This window comes from Sapajus apella, unplaced genomic scaffold (genome assembly GCF_009761245.1).
Source record: "Sapajus apella isolate SASKATOON/1434 unplaced genomic scaffold, GSC_monkey_1.0 scaffold67, whole genome shotgun sequence".
Lineage (NCBI taxonomy): Eukaryota > Metazoa > Chordata > Mammalia > Primates > Cebidae > Sapajus > Sapajus apella.
Genome location: NW_022437007.1, coordinates 6,113,969 through 6,123,598, shown reverse-complemented (window position 1 = coordinate 6,123,598; position 9,630 = coordinate 6,113,969). Strand labels below are relative to the sequence as shown.

Genomic DNA, 9,630 nt, shown 5'->3' with positions numbered 1-9,630 from the left:
GCTGGGATTACAGGCATGTGCCACCATGCCCGTAATCCCAGCTACTCAGGAGGCTGAGGCAGGAGAATCGCCTGAACCCAGGAGGCGGAGGTTGCGGTGAGCCGAGATCGCGCCATTGCACTCCAGCCTGGGTAACAAGAGCGAAACTCCGTCTCAAAAAAAAAAAGAATTTGCACTAATTATCTCAAAAAAAAATAATCACAGAACTTTGCTACTTAATGCTTATGGAAATCCCTCCAAAGTTCCAGGCACTGACAGTCTTAAAAACAGAAAACTGTTGAGATTTACAGATGTTTTGAGGAAAACAACTCCAAGGAAAAAAAGGATGCATTTATGTACCAATATGGTTTAAAATAGTAGCTGACATTAAGTCTGTGCTAGTTTAACAACTGAGTTTGGCAGTATTTCTTATGAAATGAAACAAGCAATTTTCTACACACCACCCATCTAATGCAAAATATAAGCACACCTTACACCTTTCTGGATAAACAGAAAGCCCTGTTTATTCAGGTCAGTGAATATTTCCTTAGCACTGAAAGTCCTAGCTCTAGATTGCAATTTTTTTTAAATTTAGAAACCCTAACAACATTCTTGTTGACTATTGCTATTTTAGGCTGAGAGTGCCACTAAAATAACAAAGCAACTATATCTATTAATATCCATATTGTTAGCTAAAGACAATCAGTATAAAGATTCAGTAAAGAAATTTTATACCATAGTGATAAGTTAATCCTTTAAAAGTAGAACAAGTCCAAGAGATGGAAAAGAAGAGGAAAAAATAATAAAAAGTTAAAATATATAATGTCTAACTAATAAAATATCCAGAAAGAGGTCAGAGAAAACCAAAGGAAATCAATTTTTTTAATTATTAAGTAAAAATAGAAATGTTTATTTTTACCAAATAGAACACTTGTACATGTACATCATAGTGTGCTTTTTTCCATTTTAGTAATTTAGATACATTTACAAAATACATGCAAATAACATTAAAATGCTTATTATTAAAAAGTTACTCTCCTTCTCTCCCTGTTTCCTGCTCTAATGTTCTCTTCCCCCAAAACAATCAGTTTTAACCCATTTGGTTCTAATACTGTATTTAACCCAATACTTATACTCAATAAAGCTCCTTCTGGAGATCCCACTTTTCTTGTTCCTATCTGAATTGAAAGTTCCCTAGGTTCCTGCATAGCCACATTCCTAGTCCTTTAACACTGTCTAAGGAATTCCCTTTCCCCTTCGCCTTTGTTGGGTACCTTGGTTCCTGGACTGGACTCCTTTATGTTTTACCTGCTTATCCTGCTAGATAACATTCTTTAGTTGCCTATTAGGGAAAAAAATAAGCTTGGAGGTACATTTTTTGAGTACATACATGCTGAAACTTTCCTTTTTCCTTCCTTCCCACTTGGCCATTGGTTGGGTATAAAATTCTAGGTTAAAAGTCATCTTCTACAAACTATGGAAGTCATTGCCCCAGTGTTGTCTTAGGTGATAAATTATATGGTCATACTATTTATTAAGCCCTTCGTATGTACCAAATGCTGTTCTAAGTCTGTATATATAATAATACAATCTATACTTACAACAATCCAGTGGAGTGGATTCTGTTATTTTACAGATTGGAAAACTGAAGCATAAGTAGTTTAAATAGCTTATCCAAGACGTCACAGGTACAAGGTGGTGAAGCTGGGACTTAAATTCAGGAATTCTCTCTTCAAAGCCATTGCACTAAATTAGCATATAGATACTGCTTCATGACTGATTAGAATTCCCTATTTGTGGGACATTAAGTGATTTCTGACTTTTTATTCCTGATCACATATTGTTAGACTTCCAGCAAAACCTTTGTATATCTCCTTTATTACTTACTTGGGAAGGATACATTCCTAGTGAACCCAATTTTCTTGATTCTCAATTCAGTGCTCTTTCAACTCAGCCATGATGCATGTCTATTGAATGTGTGTGCTAACTAATGAAGTCTAGGATTATGAGCAGACAGACCACAAGAAAGCAGATCAGTTATATTTGATCTTGCTTCTATTAAAAAGAAAAAAAAAAAAAGCAGACTAGGAGAGGCATTCTTGAAAAGAGCTGTGTTTCTGTGACTTTCAAGCAAATGAAAAGCTGGGAGAGGCTGTAGTTAATTCTGATCCTTTAAACAACATGTTTCTCTGGTCTTTGTGGCTGACAACCACTTTGGCTGTCCTTACTTCGGGATTTGCAGCCTCTTGACCCCCAACCCCACCTACTACAATGACAGTCCACAGGAACTTGAAGTGTTCCTTAAGACAAATCCATAAATCATCAAGTAAGTGGCAAATTTATCAGGCACCCCCAGTTGGTGAAGAGGCATCTTTATTGTGACATTAGATCAGAGGCATGACATCATTTCTTTCCAGAATGGTTTAACTGTAACTCCGTTGATTTACTAATCTCGTCTTTCATTTGCACATATTGAAAAATTCACCCAAGGAGGCAGCTAAATATTTCCCTAAGATGTTCCTTTTATACCTGGCTTGAATTTCCTCTCTCAGGAAGTCCTCATCATTTGAACCCATTCAGCTTCTCAAGCCTGAACTGTAGCCATATGAGCTGTTAGGGGTACAATATAGACCAGGACTTGTCTTTTACACACAATTCAGCAATCTGCATTGAGTGCCCATTTATGCCCAGCACCATGTTCAATGCAATGGAAGGGGAAAGCAAAACTCTGCCTGCTGCACAATCTCGGGGGGAGGACCAATCAACAAGGGAGTTGAGTCAGTCTTCAAAATAGAGACTGAGGCCAGGCATGGTGGCTCACACTTGTAATCCCATCACTTCGAGAGACCAAGGCAGGTAGATAATCTGAGGTCAAGCATTCAAGACCAGACTGGCTAACATGGTGAAATCCCATCTCTACTAAAAACACAAAAATTAGACCAGAATGAGGGTGGGTACCTATAATTCCAGCTACCCAGGAGGCTGAGGCAGAACTGCTTGAACCAGAGAGGCAGAGGTTGCAGTGAGCCAATATTGCACCATTGCACTCTAGCCTGGGCAACACAGACTCCATCTCAACAACAAACATCAAGGGCGCACCAAGATGGCTGAGAGGAGACAACACCAGAATGCAGCTCCCAGTGAATGAGATGCAGAGAGCTAGAGGACGTCACAATTCCAAGTGAGGTGTCAGGTTTGTTTCAGTGGGACTGGTAGGACACTGAAAATAGCCCAGGGAAAGTGAGCCAAAGCAGGGCGATAGCAGCCCAGGGAAGGAGAACTGAGACAGGGTGGGGTGCATCCTCACCTGGAATGTGCAGCCATCTCAGAGGGTCGGGGACTTCACCCCCTCGGTGCTCCGATTCAGATCCTGTGCTTCCCTCAACCCTCCTGCAACCCATGGTCCACGAGAGCCGTGCCAGACTGAGGGACGCCCTGGGTTGTCGAAGCAAATCAAGCAACAACTCCCTCCTGGTGCTGCAAGCTGCCGGCAGGGACCTGAGTAGAAGTCTGGACTAACACTAGTGGGACGGAACTATTGTCCCACAGAAAGAGGCAGAGTGAAAGCAAGGAAACAGGCCATAAGGCTTGGAAAGCCCCACCCCTACAAAACTCAAACTGAAGCCCACCTGCTAGAGAGCATCACAGCAAATACACCAGTTTGACCCCAGCTGGGAAGATCGAGCTCAGGGAAGCAGAGACACAATTGGGAAGGCAGGGCCAATCTCACCTGCGTAAAGGCACTCCAAGAGAAGACCACCCACCCAGCAGCCTGACTAATTCGAGGCAGCTCAGCAGTGCCTCTACAGGCCAAAAACGATATAGCTCCAACCTCAACAGAAAGGACGTCCACTCAGAGGTTCCTCCCTAAACAACCAACTTCAAAGATCAGAGGGAGATAAATCCCTGAAGATGGGAAGAAACCAGTGCACAAAGGATGAAACCATCAAAGACCAGAACACCTCTTCTCCTCCCAGGGATCACAACTCCTCACCATCAAGAGAACAAAACAAGATAGAGAATGAGTTTGACAAATTGACAGAAAAAGGCTTCAGAAGGTGGGTAATAATAAACGTCTCTGAGTTAAAAGACCATCCTCTAAACCAATGCAAAGAAACTAAGAACATTGAAAAAAGGTTTGACAAAATGCTACCTAGAATAACCAGCTTAGAAAAGATCATAAATGACTTGATGGAGCTGAAAATCATAGCACAAGAACTTTGCAAAGCATACACAAGTTTCAATAGCCGAATCAACCAAGCGGAAGAAAGGATATCAGAGATTGAAGATCAAATCAATGAAATAAAACAAGACAGCAAGATTAGAGAAAAAAGAGTGAAAAGAAATGAAAAAAGCCTCCAAGAAATATGGGACTATGTGAAAAGACCTAATCTACGCTTGATCAGTATACCTGAATGTGATGGGGAGAATGAATCCAAGCTAGAAAACACTCTTCAGGATACTATTCAAGAAAACTTCCCCAACCTAACAAGGCAGGCCAATTCAAATCCAGAAAATACAGAGAACACCGCAAAGATACTCCTCAAGAAGCGCAAGCCCAAGCCACATAATCATCAGATTCACCAGAGTGGAAATGAAGGAAAAAATCCTAAGGGCAGCCATAGAGAAAGGTCGAGTCACCCACAAAGGAAAGACTATCAGACTCACAGCGGATTTCTTGGCAGAAATCCTACAAGCTAGAAGGGGGTAGGGGCCAATATTCAACATCCTTAAAGAAAAGAGCTTTCAATCCAGAATTTCATATCCAGCCTAACTAAGCTTCATAAGTGAAGAAGAAATAAAATCCTTTATGGACAAGCAATTGCTGAGAGATTTCATTGCTACAAGACCTGTCTTACAAGAGCTCCTGAAGGAAGCACTAAACATGGAAAGGAACAACCAGTGCTAGCCACTGCAAAAACGTACCAAACGTTAAAGAATAACAATGCAATGAAGGAGCCATGTCAATTAACAGGCAAATCAACCAGCCAGTGTAACAAAATAGCAGGATAAAATTCAAAGAAAACAATATTAACATTGAATGTAAATGGCCTAAATGCCCCAATCAAAAGACACAGATTAGCAAACTGGATAAATGTCAAGACCTATCTGTGTGCTGTATTCAGGAGACCCATCTCACATGCAAAGACTCACACAGATTCAAAATAAAGGGATGGAAGAAGATTTACCAAGCAAATGGAGAGCAAAAAAAAGCAGGGGTAGCAATCCTAGTCCCTGATAAAACGGATTTTAAACCAACAAAGATCAAAAGAGACAAAGAAGGGAATTACATAATGGTAAAAGGATCAAGGTAACAAGAAGAGCTAACTATCCTACATATATATGCACCCAATGCAGGAGCACCCAGATACATAAAGCAAGTTCTTAAAGACCTACAAAGAGACTTAGACTCCCACAGAATAATAGTGGGAGACTTTAACACTCCACTGACAATATTGGACAGATCAATGAGTCAGAAAGTCAACAAGGATATTCAGGACTTGAACTCAGATCTGGACCAAATGGACCTAACAGACATTTACAGAACACTCCACCCCAAATCCACAGAATATACATTCTTCTCAGCACCAACCACATCACACTTACTCTAAAATTAACTACATACTTGGAAGTAAATCACTCTTCAGCAAATGCAAAAGAACAGAAATCATAACAGTCTCTCAGACCAAGCACAATCAAATTACAACTGAGGATTAAGGGATGGATCCAAGATGGCCGATTAGCAGCAGCTCAGGATTGCAGCTCCCAGCGAAAACATGGAGGGTGAGTGGATGCCATATTTCCAGGCAGATTATTATTGCCCACAGACCAGGAGATTCCCAGGCAGAAGAGCCCCATGGGTCACCAGCACAGCTTTTTTTGCCGGCACAGCTGTTTCGGTGGTGCAGCCAGCACGGCTGTTTCAGCCGGAGTGGCTGTTTTGGCCAGCACCCCGGCGCAGTTGTTCTCCATACAAAATACACGGGTCCGGGTGCCATTTTAGCTGGCAATTGGAGCTTGGGGAAGACAGAGTCACACATTCAACTGATAGAAAAGAGGACTGAAACAGGGAGCCAGGCCAGGAGATTCCTGGGCAAAAAAGCAACACAAATCTCAGTGCGGCTGTTTCAGCTGGCATAGTGGGTCGCCGCATGGGAAATCACACAGATCCAGGCACCTTTTGAACAGGCGACTGGAACACCTGGGAGACAAAAAAGAAAGGCTCTGAGGCAGGGAGACAGGTGATCAGGCTCGGCTGGTCCCACCCCCACAAAAAAACAGTAATCAGAAACACTCTGGATTGAGAGTTCACAGAAAGCACAGCTGAACTGTGCTTTCACTGGACCACCCGGGGTGGTCCAGTTCTGTGGGGGAGGGGTGTCCACCATTACCGAGGCACTCTACCACTATGGAGGTAGTCCACCATTGCTGAGGCAGCCCACCATCACCGAGGCAGCCTGTCATTAAAGAGAGACTCTGCTGTTACAGAAGCCGCCATTGACGAGGCAGTTCTAACTACACCTGTATAAACAGGACTGCGGGGAAGTTCACACGGCAGCTGTGCGGAGCCCACAGCAGCTCAGCAAAGCTTCTGCAGGTAGACAGTGATGAGGCTGCCTCCTCGCTGGGCAGGGAAGCCCTGAAACAAGCCAGCAACACAACAGAAACTCATAAATAAAGCCCTAACTCCCCAGGACAGAGCACCTGGTGGAAAAAAGGGGGGTTTATGAGTTCAGCTGCAGCAGACTTAAACATACCTGCTCAGCAACTCTGAATGAACAACAGAGCTCAAAGCTCAGCACTTGAGCTCCTAAAAAGGACAGAATGTCTCCTCAAGCAGCTCCCTGACACCCATATATCCAAAGAGTCACCTCATAAAGGAGAGCTCAGACTGACATCAGGGGGGTATCCTTCAGGGACAAAGACAGCAGAAGAAACTGGAAGCAACCCTTACCATTCTGCAGATGCTGCAGGTGATCCCCAGGCAAGCAGGGCCTGGAGTGGACCTCAGCAGACCTACAGCAGAGGGGCCTGACTGGTAGAAGGAAAACTAAGAAACAGAAAGAAATAACTTCATCATCAACAAACTGGACATCCACCCAGAGACCCAATCAGAAAGTCAACAACTACAAAGATGACAGGTGGATAAATACACAAAGATGGGAAGAAACCAGCACAAAAAGGATGAAAACACCAGAAATCAGAACACCTCTCCTCCTACAAGGGATCACCACTCCTCACCAGCAAGGGAACAAGGCTGGATGGAGAATGAGTGTGATAAATTGACAGAATCAGGCTTCAGAAGATAGGTAATAAGAAACTTCTCTGAGCTAAAAGAACACCTTCTAACCCAATGCAAAGAAACTAAGAATGTTGAATAAAGATGTGATAAAATGCTAATGAGAATAAACAACTTAGAGAGGAATATAAGTGAATTGAGGGAGCTGAAAAACACAACACGAGAACTTAGTGAAGCATACACAAGTTTCAGCAGCCAAACTGACCAAGCAGAAGAAAGGATATCAGAGGTCGAAGATCAACTCAATGAAATAAAATGAGAAGGGAAGATTAGAGAAAAAAGGGTAAAAAGGAATGAACAAAATCTCCAAGAAATATGGGACTATGTGAAAAGACCTAATCTACGTTTGATAGGTGTACCTGAATGTGACGGAGAGAATCAATCCAAGCTGGAAAATACTCTTCAGGATATTCTCCAGGAAAACTTCCCCAACCTGCAAGGCAGGCCAATATTCAAGTCCAAGAAATACAGAGACCACCACAAAGATATTCCTAAAGAAGAGCAACCCCAAGGCACATAATTGTCAGATTCACCAGGGTTGAAATGAAGGAGAAAATGCTAAGGGCAGCCACAGAGAAAGGTCGGGTTATCCACAAAGAGAAGCCCATCAGACTCACAGCAGATCTCTCAGCAGAAACCCTACAAGACAGAAGAGAGTGGGAGCTAATATTCAACATCCTTAAAGAAAAGAACTTTCAACCCCAAATTTCATAGCGAGCCAAAGTAAGTTTCATAAGTCAAGGGAAAATAAAATATTTTACAAACAAGCAAGTACTCACAGATTTCATCACTACCAGCCCTGCTTTACAAGAGCTCCCAAAAGAGGCACTAAACATAGAAAGGAATAACCAGTACCAGCCACTCCAAAAACATACCAAATGGCAAAGACCATTAACACAATGAAGAAACTGCATCAACTAACAGGAAAAACAGCCAGCTAGCATCAAAATGGCAGGATCAAATTCACACATAACAATATTAACCCTAAAGGAAGATAGGCTAAATGCCCCAATCAAAAGACACAGATTGGCAAATTGGATAAAAAGCCGAAACCCATTGGTGTGCTGTATCCAGGAAACCCATCACACATGCAAGGATACACACACGCTCAAAATAAAGGGATGGAGGAAGATTTGCCAAGCAAATGGAGAGCAAAAAGAGCAGGAGCTGCAATTATCATCTCAGATAAAATAAACTTTAAACTAACAAAGATCAAAAGAGACAAAGAAGAACATGACGCAATGGTAAATGGATCAATATTACAAGAAGAGCTAATGATCCTAAATATATATGCACCCAATACAGGAGCACCCAGATACATAAAGCAAGTTCTTAATGACTTACAAAGAGACTTAGACTCCCACACAATTATAGTGGGAGACTTTAACACCCCATTGTCAATATTAGATCAACGAGTCAGAAAATTAACAAAGATATTCAGGACTTGAACTCAGACCTGGAACAAGCAAATCTAATAGACACTTTCAGAACTCTCCACCCCAAATCTACAGAATATACATTCTTCTCAGCACCACATCACACCTACTCTAAAACTGACCACATAATTGGAAGCAAATCACTCCTCAACAAATGCAAAAGAACAGAAATCATAACAAACAGTCTCTCAGACCACAGTGCAATCAAGTTAGAACTCAGAATTCAGAAACTAACTCAGAACTGCACAGCATCATGGAAACTGAATAACTGGCTTGTGAATGTTGACTAGATAAACAAAAATGATGGCAGAAATAAAGATGTTCTTCAAAACCAACAAGAACGAAGACACAACATACTAGAATCTCTGGGACACCTTTAAAACAGTCTCTAGAGGAAAATATACAGCAAAAAAGCCCACATGAGAAGCAAGGAAAGATCTAAAATCAACACTCTATCATCACAATTGAAAGAGCTAGAGGAGCTAGACCAAAAAAACTCAAAACCTAGCAGAAGACAAGAAATAACTAAGATCAGAGCATAACTGAAGAAGATAGAGACCAAAAAAACCCTTCAAAAATCAATATATCCAGGAGCTATTTTTTTGAAAAGATCAACAAAATAGACAGACCACTAGCCAGGTTTAAAAAAAAAAGAAAAGAGAGAATAATCAAATAGATGCAATAAAAAATGATAAAGGGGATATCACCACAGATTCCACAGAAATACAAGCCTTCATCAGAGATTATTACAAACAACTCTATGCACATAAACTAGTAAACCTGGAAGAAATGGATAAATTCCTGGACACTTGCATCCTCCCAACCCTAAACCAGGAAGAAGTGGAAACCCTGAATAGACCAATAACAAGGTCTGAAGTTGAGGCAGCAATTAAGAGCCTACCACCCAAAAAAAGC

At 41.7% G+C, this 9,630-nt stretch overlaps 1 protein-coding gene and 1 long non-coding RNA gene across 3 annotated transcripts in view; one reads left to right on the top strand and one right to left on the bottom strand.

Annotated features, from left to right (window-relative positions):
- CUNH4orf45 (chromosome unknown C4orf45 homolog) overlaps nt 1-9,630 on the bottom strand; it is a 141,569-nt gene that overhangs the window by 39,650 nt on the left and 92,289 nt on the right. The gene's annotated exons all lie outside the window — the stretch shown is intronic.
- Nucleotides 5,612-8,980, top strand: LOC116530473. The gene is made up of 3 exons (XR_004260018.1): nt 5,612-5,655; nt 6,804-6,806; nt 8,900-8,980. It is a non-coding gene; the product is annotated as an uncharacterized LOC116530473 (long non-coding RNA).